The sequence below is a fragment of the Babylonia areolata genome, chromosome 15 (genome assembly GCF_041734735.1).
Source record: "Babylonia areolata isolate BAREFJ2019XMU chromosome 15, ASM4173473v1, whole genome shotgun sequence".
NCBI classification, from domain to species: domain Eukaryota; kingdom Metazoa; phylum Mollusca; class Gastropoda; order Neogastropoda; family Buccinidae; genus Babylonia; species Babylonia areolata.
In genome coordinates this window covers 10263603-10279390 of record NC_134890.1, presented here as the reverse complement: position 1 = coordinate 10279390, position 15788 = coordinate 10263603, and the positions used below count along the sequence as shown (strand labels likewise).

General features: G+C 43.8%; 1 protein-coding gene across 4 annotated transcripts in view; it reads right to left on the bottom strand.

Annotated features, from left to right (window-relative positions):
- LOC143290423 (dual oxidase maturation factor 1-like) overlaps positions 1-15788 on the bottom strand; it is a 98356-nt gene that overhangs the window by 13505 nt on the left and 69063 nt on the right. The window contains exon 1 of one of the 4 annotated variants that reach the window (XM_076599843.1): positions 4883-5030. The exons of 2 other annotated variants lie outside the window; for them this stretch is intronic. The gene's annotated coding sequence lies outside the window, so the exon portion shown is untranslated. Of the gene's footprint in view, positions 1-1308; positions 1436-4882; positions 5031-15788 lie in introns of those variants that run through there. One more of the 4 variants, XM_076599844.1, reaches the window with a different exon arrangement.

Below are 15788 nucleotides of genomic sequence, written 5' to 3'. Positions count from 1 at the left end.
AGCAGCATCACAATCATCAGCATCACCACCACCACCATCATTATCACCACCACCATCATCATCATCATTAATTTCATCATTACCACCACCATCACCATCATCTTTATTATCATCATCACCATCATCATCAACATCACCAACACCACCATCGTCATCATCACCATCATCGTCACCATCACCACTACTATCATCATCATCATCACCATCACCGCCGCCACCACCATCATCATCATCAGCATCACCAACACCATCATCGTCATCATCACCATCATCGTCACCATCACCACTACTATTATTATCATCATCATCATCACCACCACCGCCACCACCATCATCATCATCATCACCATCTTTATTATTATCATCACCATCATCATTATCATCACCACCACCACAATCATCATTACCATTATCACCACCACCACTGTCATCATCGTCAACATCATCACCGCCACCACCACCATCATCATCACCATCTTTATCATCACCACCATTACAATCATCATTACCATCATCATCATCATCACCACCACCACCACTATCATTACCATCATCATCACTACTACCAACCCCAACCCTACTACCATCCCCAAACCTTAACAACTTCGCTACCCTATAAAGCGATTACAACATCATCATTCTGAAAAAAACATTTTTGCCAATGTAAATCCTTCATGTGTGAAGTGCCCACTCGTAGTATATATTTTCATCAGGTTTGTGTCAGACAGTCGCAACCAATAACCGCAAACATTGTAATCTTTACAGTCTTCGTGATGGCTTATATTCTTAGATGGTCTTCATCACCAACATCCACAATCTTGACAAGAGTTTTCATGTTCTTTCTGCTGATCTTATTCGGCGAGAAAGAGAGACTGAGAGAGAGGTGGGTAGGAGAAGGGGTGCGACAGGTTTGTGTTAAAGCTCCAAGATTATTACCGATGATCTCCAGCATGTTTATTCTCAGACGTCAGTATCTGGACATTACACAATGATAATGAATCATGTATGTTGCGTATACACTGCATTGTTGCCCTTAATGTTTCACTGATGGTGTGTGGCGCAGCCGGTTATTGCTCTTGTGATCATTCACCTTCCAGCCAGAGCTAGAGGGGGAGGGGGCAGAGGCATTTGAGAGAGAGAGAGAGAGAGAGAGAGAGAGAGAGAGAGAGCTCTTACACACAAGAAAAACCCTTCAAACCACTTCCAGACGAATGTATTCAACCACACACGGACCGAAAATTCATATCTCAAAACAAGCCATACACCGTCTTAATCCTAAAATGCACTGTCCTCCGAAACATTACCAACCTCGAGCAAAGCACGAGCGAGAACCCCCAAACATGAAACCTTTCGGTTTCGGGAGACCTGTTCAGAGTGTGACAACACACCTGACAACCCTCCTGACTTCACATAGATGTGCCTCTGCCTACGTCACAGCGGGTCCCCAGTCTCCCCTGAGGAAACAAGAACACGCCCACTTTTCGCGCCGTTCGGCACGTAGACTTATCTCCCTCTACCGCTCTCTTTCTTTCTCTCTTTCTCTCACAACTCTCGTTCAGTCCTGTATGTAGAATGCAAACACTTCAATTTCATTGGCGGTCTGTGTTTTAACTGTTTCCCCCCCTCCCCCCCCCCCCCCCCCCCGCCATCAGATCGTGCGTGCGCGCGCGCGCGTGTGTGTGTGTGTGTGTGTGTGTCTGACAGTTTCCTCTCCAAGATCTGTCTGTTGCTTTGTTTCTGTTTCAACTAGTTTGTCGGTGTATGTGTCTGACTTGCATCCATGCATTGATATTCATGTCTCCCTGAATCAGGACGTTTTGCCCGCCCCTTACGTTTTATTTCGCCGTAAACTGTTTCTTTCATGGCACCTTTGGCTCCCGTGTCCGGAGATTTCTCATTTGCATGGAATATATGACGCTTTGATGTCGGCCTTTTAGCCGAAAGTGAAACGCTTTACAGGTCCATGAAATTTGTTACCATGGCGTTGAAGTTGAGAACGATGGCAAGGCTTTAGCTGGTGGTGCTCCTTGCTCAGTGTGTCTGAAGAAAGATGACCATGAACTTCGCACACACACAGACACACGTGCGCGCGCGCGCGTATTGCCTGCATGCATTCACAAAAGAGAATGCGTGCACGAATGTGTGTGTGTGTGTGTGTGTGTGTGTGTGTGTGTGTGTGTGTGTGTGTGTGTGTGTTTGACAGAGAGGGAGAAAGAGTGACATACAGGAAAAGAGAAAGAGTGGATGCAGATAAATGGAGACAGTGTGACAGAGATACAGTATGCGAGAGAAAAGACAGAAGGAGGGGCACACACACACACACACACACACACACACACACACATATATATGCACGGACACACACATGCACACACACAAGCACGCACGCACACACAAACACACACACACACACACACAGAACGAAAGAGGGACGGGCGGAAACAGACATTTAAATTTATCGCAAAAAAAATGCCCCTCTATAAATATGTCATCCTTCAGTAATAGTTCGGTCAACGACCCATCCAACACACCAAACTGTCACCCAGCACTCCCAAAACACGATAGTTCATTCTCTTAATCAATCAGAAAGTCAATAAAAAAAATTTAAAAAAAAGGAACGAAACCAATGTAAAAAAAAAAGAAAAGAGAAGAAAAGAAAAAAAGACGAGAGAGAGAGAGAGAGAGAGAGAGAGAGCTTTGATCGACACAGGCAAAAAACCAACACCACAAAAAACGGCACACTGGCTACTGCTGCAAAAAAACACCAAAGAACAACTACAACAAAATAAGATCTTAAAGTGGAGAGGGAAGGAGGCCAGGATGGGCTTGGTTTATATCTTGCTGAGTATGCTATTATTGTTAAGTCGCACTTTTGAAAAACAAAACAAAACAAGGAAGAAAAAAAAACAAACAAAAAAACCAAAAAAACAAAACAAACCAAAACACAAACAAAAAAACACAAAAACAACAACAAAAAAAACAAGCAACAACAACAACAACAACAAAACAACCCAAAGAACAAAACAATCAAAAAACAAGACAAAACAAAAACAACAAACAACAAAAAGCAAACAAACATACCAAAAACAAACGAAGGAAAACAAAAGACCCCAAAACAAACAAAAGACAAACAAACAAACAAACAAACAAACAACAATATCAAGTGAACTCTTATCTACACGACATAAAAACCCGTGAAACAAACAGAACGACAGAAAAAAAAAACCAAGGAAGGAAAAGAAGTTAAGAAGCTTTACACTACCAAGCCCAACGTGGACAGAGATCAACACACAGCAAGAACACGTTTACTAAAAACAAAACCAGTGAAAGACGAGCTTTAGTCTTGACACCTGACACAAAACACACACAGTTGTACGGCTGCTGCTCAAAAGGCACATTACATTTGTTTGTTTGCATTTGTATTTCTTTTTATCACAACAGATTTCTCTGTGTGAAATTCGGGCTGCTCTCCCCAGGGAGAGCGCGTCGCTACACTACAGCGCCACCCATTTTTTTTTGTATTTTTTTTCCTGCATGCAGTTTTATTTGTTTTTCCTATCGATGTGGATTTTTCTACAGAATTTTGCCAGGAACAACCCTTTTGTTGCCGTGGGTTCTTTTACGTGCGCTAAGTGCATGCTGCACACGGGACCTCGGTTTATCGTCTCATCCGAATGACTAGCGTCCAGACCACCACTCGAGGTCTAGTGGAGGGGGAGAAAATATCGGCGGCTGAACCGTGATTCGAACCAGCGCGCTCAGATTCTCTCGCTTCCTAGGCGGACGCGTTACCTCTAGGCCATCACTCCAAGTCTAATAATGTTTACTAAAAACAAAACCAGTGAAAGACGAGCTTTAGTCTTGACACCTGACACAAAACCCACACAGTGTACGGCTACTGCTCAAAATGCACATTAACTCTTTCCATACGAACGGCGAAAGATACGACGTTAACAGCGTTTCACCCCAATTACCATCATCAAAATATTGCAAGCGGAAGGCTCTTATACTGAAGACGTGAATGTTGACAAAGAATACCACAATTCTGACGACGGAAGCTAAAGGTTGCGTCATTCAGACACCCACTGGACATCCGAGGGGTCTGTGTAGAGGAGAAGAGAGGACTGGCCGTACTGAGTGAGTTAATAATGTTTACTAAAAACAAAACCAGTGAAAGACGAGCTTTAGTCTTGACACCTGACACAAAACACACACAGTGTACGGCTACTGCTCAAAGTGCACATTAATAACAGGGGGGGAAAAAAAGAATGGATCTGAACCTTCTCCTCAAATATCAAAGAAGAACAAGGATTCAAAAGCACACGAACGAAAATAGCAAATGGATGGGCAAGAAGTTTTATCAATTATCGAACAAAATTAAATGGATTTCTGTTGAAAAGGCACACCACGAAAAACACAAAAAGAGCTTAATCTACCTGGCACCCAAACTCGACAAAATATGATGCAGTCTTCCACCGCACACACACACACACACACACAGAGAACTGTTGATGGGCTTTTAACCTTTCTTGCACAAATGCCAATAAAATACTGGCGCCGCCGCAAAAGAAGTATACACACACACACACACACACACACACACACACACACACACAAAGTGGAAAAGAACTTTTAACTTTTCTGAGATAAGCACACCGACAAAGTAAAACTCCACTTTAACAAAGAAAGCTACGGAAAATGAAATTACGAGGCAGCCTCGACGGTGCGCTTGCATGCGTGCATTCACACACACACACACACACACATGCGCACGCACTGATAACACACACATTCACGCACGCGCGCGCACACACACACACACACACACACACACATTGACACACCAAAACAGCAAACCAGTGGAAAAGAAGCTTTTACCCACCTGCCACAGTAAAGAAAACAAAGCTGCACGTCACTGCTGCAAAGGGCACTGTCTTCAGCCCGCGCTTTCTGTTTTTTCCCCGATGAAAGACAACAGCAAACAGACGTTCCATAGAAAGGAGGATATGGTAATATAACGTCAGCTACGATCCGTTTTACACCACCCCTCCCTCCTCCCCCACCTACCCTTTCCCACACCCTCTATCCACCCCGTATGCTCCATTTTTAGACCCTGACTAGATCAGTATGTATCCTGGACGAAGGTAAATATCAACTTGCAGAGGACAGAATCCTTTTGCCCCAATCCAGCCAATCAGAACCCCACCCGCCCCCCACCCCCCCCACACACACCTCTCCTACCTACCCTTTCCCAGACCCTCTACCCACCCCTTAAGCTCCATTTTTAGACCTTGACTAGATCAGCATATATCCTGGACGAAGGTTAATCTCAACTTGCAGAGGACAAAATCCTTTTGCCCCAATCCAGCCAATCAGAACGTTTTGTACGCGGTCCGACCCGGATTTAACTTTTGAGGGATAAAAATAGCGCTAACGCCGATAACAACGGGAATGGCTGAAATCAAACTGAAGGGGGAAAAAATCATCAAAAAAAATCAGGAAGTGGATGACAATGGAGAGTGTATGGGTGTACCTCTCCTTCTCCCAAGGTAAAAACCCCGTCCTTCCCCATCTCCGCCCCTGCCCCCCGCATCCCCTTCCTGGGGTAATGGTGAGGGAGTGGGATTTGGTGGAATCGGGGTTTGGGGAGGGGAGGACACAAGGCGAAGAATCCGCCTACAGGTATTGTAAATAGACGAAACAGATGTCTAAATCATCCTTTTCATATCCCTAACTGGCGAAGAATCCGCATACAGGTATTGTAAATAGATGAACAGGCCTTTAAAATCACCATTTTCATATCCTGAATGGGAATGTCTCATACACTCCAGGCATTTATTTGTAAACGGACGAACCCTCTAAATCATCCTTTTTCCATATCCAGAACTGGAATATCCTGTACACCTCCCCTCTCCATCTCTCCCTTCTCACTCCCCCCCCCCCACCCCCACCCAACCCCCCTTCGTCATCATAGAGAGACAGAGGAGAGTGAAGCGGTCATTACAAGAATAAGTGGGGATGAACTCTTCAAGCAAATAAACAGACTCCTTCTCCCTCTCCTCCAACCTTGAAAACATGGTCTTTACCACCCTCCTCCCCATCCACCATCTTTCTTCTCCCCAGGGGGTTTCACAAGCTTTTATCAATTCACTGACCTTCACGCTCACCATCTGCAAGGTTCTATGATTCGCTGCCTGTGGGGTTAGTCTGAATATTATCTTAAATAATTACCGAAAATGTCTACAGGACTCTTTTTCTCAGAAGTGTATGATAATTCTGTTTTTTTTCATCCCGCGTCATATACATTAGAGTTCCGGTGTTTTGTGGTTACCGTGTATATTTTACTTTAGAATTTTAACATGCGTTCTTCATTCAAATCGTTTTCAAAATTATCATTCTATGAGCATTTCAACACCCGTTCTCTGAATGCAAAAGAAATATGTCAATGTTTTAACAAATATTTCCGATGTCAACATTTTATTACGGGTTAAATCAGACATTGGTGAGATGTTTTCGCAAAACACACAGTATTTCATAGTTTTACTGTATTAGCAGCAGTAGTAGTGTAGTAGTAGTTGTAGTAGCAGGAGGGAGAGGAGAAGTATTGTACGTTAAAGTAGTAGCAGCAGCAGTTGTAGTAGAGGAGTAGTAGCAGCAGTAGTAGTGGTAGGAGGAGGGGGGGGGTGTTTGCGTGAAAGAAGGGAGACAACGGCAAGAGCAACACTGTAACAATGAATAGATAAATAAATTAATTAATCAAGAAACAGAGACACCCCCAAACCCCTTCCCCACCAAAAAAAAACAAAACAACAACAACAAAAAACCCAACAAAAGACAAAACAAAACAAAACTACAAACCCAAACCTGGGTTTTTTTCCACATCTCCCACGTTCAACTCCTCTCTTCCCCCCCCCCCCCCACCACGTGACCCACCGACCACCCCCATCTGGCCCCAACCCCCACCCACCTCCCATCCACTGTCACTTGTTTCCGAAAAACAACAACAACAACAACAAAAACCCAACGCAGTTGTGCCTCGGACATGAGGCACAATGTGTACCTCCTTTAACTCACTCAGTACGGCCAGTCCTCTCTTCTCCTCTACACAGACCCCTCGGATGTCCAGTGGGTGTCTGAATGACCCAACCTTTAGCTTCCGTCGTCAGAATTGTGGTATTCTTTGTCAACATTCACCTCTTCAGTACAAGAGCCTTCCGCTTGTAATATTTTGATGATGGTAACTGGGGTGAAACGCTGTTAACGTCGTCTCTTTCGCCGTTCGTATGGAGAGAGTTAACCCTTTGTGACATCAGCTGCAAAACCTTCACAGTTAAAACCACGTGTGAAATAAACAAGAAACACAGCAAAGTGGGACGAAGAGGGAAGGGGTGGGGAGAAAACACAGAGTGGAGATAAAGAGTTGGTGGTGAGGGTAGCAAGGGAAACGTGGGGGGTTACGCGGACCCCCTCTGCCTACAGACGATACAAAACAAAGACAGCGATATATATCAGACCTTTGCTACACGGTAACCCCGTTTCTTATTTGGGTTACGAACAAGAAAAGGACAGTTAACAGAAGAAGAAGAAGAAACATAAATTCTGTGGCAACTTTTGATGCCACCGAAGAATCGGCGAACTCGGACGTTTGCCATGTTCTTTAACCTATTTCTGAATGGGCACACACACACACACACACACACACACACACACAGAGAGAGAGAGAGAGAGAGGGGGGGAGGGAGAGAGAGAAGTTATCGCAAATGAAGCACAAGAGTTAAACACAGCCGATTCCCCCCCCCCCTCTTTTTTTTTTTATCTCCCCTCATTGACTCGCTTACTCCGCTTTCGCCAATCCAAACACACCCTTTCCTTTTTGGTTCCAGCGGTTGCCAAGAACACCACCTACTTTGTTCTGGCAAAAGTGGGTTGGCGGTGAAGTGAATGTATCACATTCACTAACGAAGCCAGCACTCGCGACAGGGAGGGGGAAGCGGGGTGGGAGCGAGGGTGGGGGATCCAGGTTCTTCTTCTTCTTCTTCTGCTTTCGTGGCTGCAACTCCCACGTACACTCGCATGTACACGAGTGGGCTTTTACGTGCATGACCGTTTTTACCCCGCCATGTAGGCAGCCATGCTCCGTTTTCGGGGGTGTGCATGCTGGGTATCTTTTTGTTTCCATAACCCACCGAACGATGACATGGATTACAGGATCTTTAACATGCGTATTTGATCTTCTGCATGCGTTTACACACGAAGGGGGTTCAGGCACTAGCAGGTCTGCACATATGTTGACCTGGGAGATCGTAAAAATCTCCACCCTTTACCCACCAGGCGCCGTCACCGTGATTCGAACCCGGGACCCTCAGATTGAAAGTCCAACGCTTTAACCACTTGGCTATTGCGCCCGTCTGGATCCAGGTTCAAACCCCATAGGTCCCGGGAGCTTTCCCCCTACAAGACCATGGATGGTACTAGTCTTTCAAATGAGTCGCTAAAAAAGAAAAGAAGAAGAAAAAAGGAAAAAAAAAGTTGTATAATGTGAAGCGAGTAAATAGAATTTAAAAAAAAGAAGCAAAACAACGCGCGCGCGCACACACACACACACACACACACACACACACACACACACACACACCAAACTTTAACGCCCTTCATACACCGAAACACCCAAAACCAAGCAAGCATCCTGCTGCCCCCTCCACTTCCTCCATTCTGCCTCAACCCCCACATTCCCCCCCAACCCCCTTTAAAAAAAAGAAAAAGAAAAAAGAAAAAAAAAGAAGCTGCAATCTGACGATCTGTTCTCATGGGAAAGATCACTCAGTTTCACATACTAAAGGTCTACCATGCAAAGAACGTGCCATAAAACGAAACGCAACTCAACACAGTACAACAGAATACGATACACAATACAGCATTGAACAGTGAACAGTTATGTAAAGTGGGGTAAAGTACTGTAAAGCACAGCACAGCACAGTACTTTTATGTTTGTTTCTCATGGAGGCGTCACAGCGTTCGGACAAATCCATATAAGCTACACCACATCTGCTAGGCAGATTCCTAACGACAGCATAACCAAACGCGCTTGTCAAGCCTTGAGAGCGTGCATACAGGAAACTTTGCCAGAGGACAACACTTTCGTTGCCATGGGTTCTTTTTTTTAGTTCGCCAGGTGCGTGCTGCACAAGGGACCACGTTCTAGCGTCTCATTCGGTATGCGCTCAGTTTGATTTCCCAGTCAAACTTGGGAGAAAGGGCGAGAACGGGATTCGAACCAAGACACTGTATTTGCAGATAAACGTCTTAACCACCCGGCCACCTTCCTCTTTGATCACGTACAGTACTGTACAGCACACTGGCACAGCACAACACAGAACAGTGCAGCACAGTAAAGTACAGTGCAACAGAATACAGTAGAATACAGTATAATGCATTATTGTGCCGTAGAATAAGTACTATACAGTACAGCACCGTACAATACAGCATAATACAGTGTAGTAACGTAGGATACAGTATCATACAGTGCATCATAGTGCAGCAGCACAGTACAAGAGGATGACACGAAGGACATTTTTGTCAACATTAAGTCCACAAGAGACAGAGAGAGAGAGAGAGAGGGACATAGAGAAAGAGAGAGAAAGAGAGAGAGAGAGAGGGGGGGGGGAGGTAGACAGAGAGAGGGAGAACGTGCTCCGAATCCTCTGACATTGAGACGGGTCGCTGCACTTTAATGATCTCCCATTTTATTCCCGCAATTAAAAAAAAAAGAGATAAATAAATGAAAAATGGGAACAATAATAACAATAATAAAAGCATCATTAAAACAAACATTCACACACAACAAAATGAAGAAAAAAACAAAAAACAAAAACAAAACAAAACAAAAACAAAACAAAACAAAAAACAAAAAAAAAAAAAAACTGCACAAGCAGCACACGAACCCGGACCATGCAACTCTGCATGATTCGAGTGTCACGGTGACTTCTCACAAGGACCCGGATTCGGGTTCACATCCGGATCCAAGGGAAACAAACGTTCCTCATTAATATTGCTCAGAGTTACCCTCCCTGACCTTACACGTATTGCTTGTGTCGCGGTATCCAGACGAGCCCTTTCAGGCGTGTGTACGTACGTTGATGGCATTGGATTTCTTCTTCTTTAAAAATCTTTCAAAAAAAAAAAGAAGAAGAAGAAAGAAATATCTACAGGTAATCATGTATCCCACCATTTCCTTGTTATAACTATTTCTATATTCCTTGTTATAACTATTGTTATATTCCTTGTTATAACTATCGTAATATTCCTTGTTATAACTATCGTTGTAGTTTCTCCTCCCTCTCCCTTTCCCTCTCTCCCCTCTTGCAACTCATCAACCCCGTTTTCTTCTTCTTGCTAACGTGTGCTTTCAGAGACTTCAGTTTGCTGTCTGTTTCACACTGAATGCTGAAACAGCAATGATATGTCACAAATCAACCGGTTTATTTTCTCATTAAAGACATTATACAGTTTTGTTTGCATTTTATGTGTCGTTCTGTTGGAAATGTTTAAAAAAAAAAAAAAAAAACAGAAAGAAAGAAAACGAGAAATGCGAGAAAGGAAAAGCAAGGAAACTGAAACTGGTGGGATAATATTACAGGTATCAAGTTTCATTTGAAATGACGTTCTTAGAGTAGTTGAACAATATATATATATATATATATATTTTTTTTTTTTTTTTTTTCACACAAATCAGACTGTTCGTCTCCCTGAAACTGAACTACATATCCGTATGCAAATAGACTCGAGAAGAGAGTATCAACATTGATCTATCTATCAATATGTCTGTTGATAAATCGTTGGCTTGACGCCATATCAGCCGTGATGGTTGTATCGCAGACGGTTTTTGTTTATTTGTTGCTATGCGATGCAGTTCTCGTATGCCATGTGTGTGTGTGTGTGTGTGTGTGTGTGTGTGTGTGTGTGTGTGTGTGTGTGAATAGAATAGATTTTATTGTCATGAAACCTTAAGGTTTAAAAGACACAAGTGCAATGGTAAATGAGAGAGAGAGAGAGAGAGAGAGAGAGAGAGAGAGTGTGTGTGTGTGTGTGTGTGTGTGTTCGAACTCCCTTCTCCCCTTTCCCCACACCCTTCTTCCCCACCCCCTTCACCCGTACCATTCCCCCTCTCCCACCCCCCAACGCCCCCATTGCCCCAACTCCCACCCCCCCCCCCCCCCCCCCCCCCCCACCCCAACCCTTTTGCTAGCACTCCTTCCTGCTGAAAAAACCCTGAACACCTACAGTGATGATCTTGTTCACCCATTGGCCCAGACTGAAATCTAGGGCAGCATTTTCCCCGCGGGCATCGAGGAGAATGGAACGACTGGGAGCACATTAAACACAACAGCAATAATAGCATATAATAGCTCTTTGCAATCGATAACACACACGCACGCACATGAACACACACACACTCACACACACACTCACACACACCTCTCTCTCTCTCACTCTCTCTCACACAAGCACTGACTAGATACGGTTAGAAAGAAGGGCATTATGTCTGAAAAACCTAAACAATCTTTTAATATGTGACAACAATATAGGTCTCTCTTCTTCGTGGATTTTATCAGCAAAGAATGGCAAATTCCTAACCACCCAAACGCGAGAAGACTGACATGAAAATTCGTCCTTTCAACGCGTGCATCTAATAATAGATGAGAATTTCAACACCTATGAGAGAAATCTGAAATTAACAAGTATTACTACTCACTATTCTAGGATTTATCCAGACCCAGAACTGAAGCCAGTTAAAAGCTTTAGATAACTTTGGGGGGTATCATCTATTTATTTTGTGGATATTCTCTTTAGAGGAAAAGAAATACGCGAGGGATAACACTCACTATCTACCCCTTCTAAAACAACGGTGTATTTCCCATGGAGAAAAAAGAGGGAGAGAGAGAAGAGAAAAGAACAAACAGGAGAGAGACAAAAGGAGACAAGGAAGAGAGAGAAAGGAAATAGAAGACAGAGAAGGAGAGAGAGAGAGGGGGGGGGGGGATAGGGAAGAGAGTGGAGGGCAGAAAGAAAAGATGAGGAAACATAATGTGGGAGGAAAAAGTAAGGGCGAAGAAGGAGCCGAGGCAAGAAAGAAGGGGGTGTGGGGGGCGGGGGGCGGGAATGGGAGGGGTGACGGAGAAGGGGGCTGATAGGGGGCAACCATAAAGAGATAGAGATAGATAGATAGATAGAGAGAGAGAGAGAGAGAGAGGGGGGGGGGGGGGGGGGGGGGGGCAGAGAGTGGAGGGGAAGCGAAAGAGGGAGTGCCGTTTTATCTCTCACCCTGTGTTTAATTAAGATTCACGAAACGAACTGCATAGATAAATATGCGAGATAGTCCACAACTCTCCTCAAGTTCCTCTCTGCCCAGAAGCAATGATCGCCTTATCACGGAGACGACAATCATCTCCAAAGCGCCTTATCTTATTTGCATACAGCACGATAGCCAATCTCGATCAACACAGAGAACTTAACTTTGGCAATATCCACATTTCTTCCCCTGTACTCTTTCCATTCAGTTTCGTTTCCATGACCGAAAAAGTTTAACTTGGTTAAAAACATTGTAATATATACTCTTCATTTATTCCCCCTCTCGACTGTCATAAAGAAGGCCAATGAAAGAGAGGAGGGGATGGAATGTAGACTATCAATCAGTCGTGTCCGATTATGACCATCAGAACAGCAGATGAGGAAACTGCTGTCCTGACCATTTGGGCTAGAATTTGATCATAGTGGAGAGTGTCTCACCCAAGTTACAAGCCCCACTCTCTCGGCCAAGAGGGTTTTAAGACGGTTGGCGTTGGGGTACTTCCCAAAGGCCAACTAGCCCCCATGGCTGCAGCACTAAGAGCCAGTGCAATCTTGCCTCCTAATGTGAGAGTCATAGTCCTTCACAAAAGACAATGCTGTAAATGGTTTCCCATTGCAATGGAGAAACCATTGATAATACAGCTCTCACTTTGCTATTGGTCCAACTGTGAAGTATATATTACAATGTTATAAACCAATGTTCAACCTTTTCCGTCTTAGAAAGGAAACGTTGCAGGGGAGGAATGTAGCTATCGTTCTTTTTTTTCCCTCCTTTTTTTGGTACTGATAAGAAGGCTAATAAAAGAGAGAAAGGGAAGAAATACAGCGTATATATTACAAAGTTATAAACCAATTTACAACCTTTTTCGTCTTAGAAAGGAAACAGTACGAGGGAAGGCGCTGTATAAATATTTCAAATCACATCATAGCAATAGTGGTAGTAGTTAACCTGCTTCATACATACGTTTCAAGAAAGGATAAGGATTCTTTTCTTTTACCCCCCACCCCCTCTAAAATCCCGATCCCCGTAAGACACTGAATGGTGACGGAGGCTGGTCCAGAATGGTGACGGAGGCTGGTCCAGAATGGTGACGGAGGCTGGTCCAGAAAATGGCCATGCCTTGTGAAATACATAAAACAGAAATCGGGACAGTGACGACGACTGTATGCGCTTGCAGTGTATTGGAATGGGGAGGGGCAAAAGTAGATCACATGTGCGTATGTGTATGTGTGTGTGCGCGCGCGCCCGTGTGTGAGTGTGCGCGTGCGTGCGTTGTTGTTGGTTGTTGTTGTTGTGTGTGGTTTTGTGTGTGTGTGTGTGTGTGTGTGTGCCTCGCGACAGAGAGAGCGAGAGAGGTGTGTGACGAGTGATTGGCACTGTCTCTCGAAACCCGTTATAAAATTCATTTCCCAGTTTCAGATCACTTCGGTCTGTGAACACGATAAGAGCCATTTTAACTCTCTCCATACGAACGGGGAAAGAGACGACGTTAACAGCGTTTCACCCCAATTACCATCATCAAAATATTGCAATCGGAAGGCTCTTATACTGAAGAGGTGAATGTTGACAAAGAATACCACAATTCGAACGACAGAAGCTAAAGGTTGGGTCATTGAGACACCCACTGGACATCCGAGGGGTCTGTGTAGAGGAGAAGAGAGGACTGGCCGTACTGAGTGAGTTAACAAGAGTGCTAGCTTAACAATGAGGAAAAAGCAATAACTGACGAATCTAGCTTACCCCTTGTAGAAGCACATGTCAAGCGGCTACATTCCTCTTCAGAGATCTTTTTAAAGATCCCCGTTTTGTATTTCGGGGAAAGAAATATTTGCTAACGCATGTCGGACTTGCACCACAATATGCTTTGTCATTCGCCGACAAAGAAGCATGTGTGAGTGAGCTATTGTCAAGACATCAAGAAAAAACAACAACAACCAAAAAACAAAAGCATTATCTGTTGTGTGACAACAGTTTCCACCGTCCGGTGCATTCCATCTCCCTCCCACACAAACTTCTTAGTCGTAAACGCACGGACAGTGTTCCTTCCTCCTACTCCCATTTTCATCCGAACGATTTGCACGTGCGCAGACAATGGGATTTCAAAAACCAAAGAAAGTGCGAACACGAGCCGTGCGTTCACGAGGTGGTTAGTGTCCCAGTCTGACAACTTGAAGGACGCCGCTTCGAAGCCCACCAGAGGTTTGTTTCAACAGCCAGAGGTCAGCTGCTACCAAGAGTTTAGTAGGAAAACTGCGACCACACAGTCGAAGATCATCACTTTGGTTTAAACATTTTTAATATCAAGAAACAAGGTGCAATACAGCGTTCAATTAAGAAGACTTGAGCAATAACAAGCATGAGCTTATATCGTGCTCGTTCATATGCAACAAGCAATACACAAACGCAATGGCGAAAATACATTATTTGACAATGAAAAGAAGGCTGAAGTGCAAGACAAAACTAAAGAAAAACAACAACAAAAACCCCCAAAAAACCCCAAACTACTATTACCGCAACTACCACTGACAACAACAACAATGAAAATATTAATGATAATACTAATACTAACATAGTAGCAACAATAATAACACACTGGAAAGTGAACATCACCTAATTATCACTTTACAGATGCATCTTTGGGACTGTTCTCAACTTCCCTGACCACCTTACACGGCAACACTGAGCGACATGTTATGAAAGGAAGCGTACTGGGCAGACACACCACGTAATCCCCTACCAAAATGGACCTCCAGTGCATTGCTCCATGCCTGTGAAAACGGTGCAGATGATGGGACAGCAAAGACAAAAAAAAAAAAAAAAAAAAAAAAAAAAAAAAAGCAGCATAGATATACGCTAATAATGCGCTTTGCTGCATCCACATCGACCAAAATAAAACCACATCAGAATGAAAACAACGAAAGATATCACATTGTCAGCGAGAGAAAAAAAATTCACGCCTGCACGTTGATACTTGTCGGCGGTGACAGAAATTTGAATTGAATGGATTTCATTTACTGTGATACTGGAATAAGCAGACAATGCTTTTATTTTCTCCAGTAGCCATCGAAAGCGATAAAAGAAAAAAAAAAGAAAACAATCACAAGGAAAATAATAAACAACAATGAAAATGACACACAAAAAAACAAACAGATGGAAAGTTGAAAGAAAAAAAACCCAACCCCACCTACAGTTATATCAAAGCATCATTTCAATTTGGGGCTGGTGGGGGGCGGGAGAAAGAGGGAGAGAGAGAGCGAGAGAGAGAGAGAGAGAGAGAGAGAGAGAGAGAGAGAGAATGAATTCCAACCTACAATGACTCATCACAGAAACTGAATTTGTTCGTCTCTATCGTCAGTTTGACTCCCCTGACACTTTGTTCTACATGTGTCAATATTTGTATCGCGGTACCCAATTCTATCAAATATTGACATATAAAAAA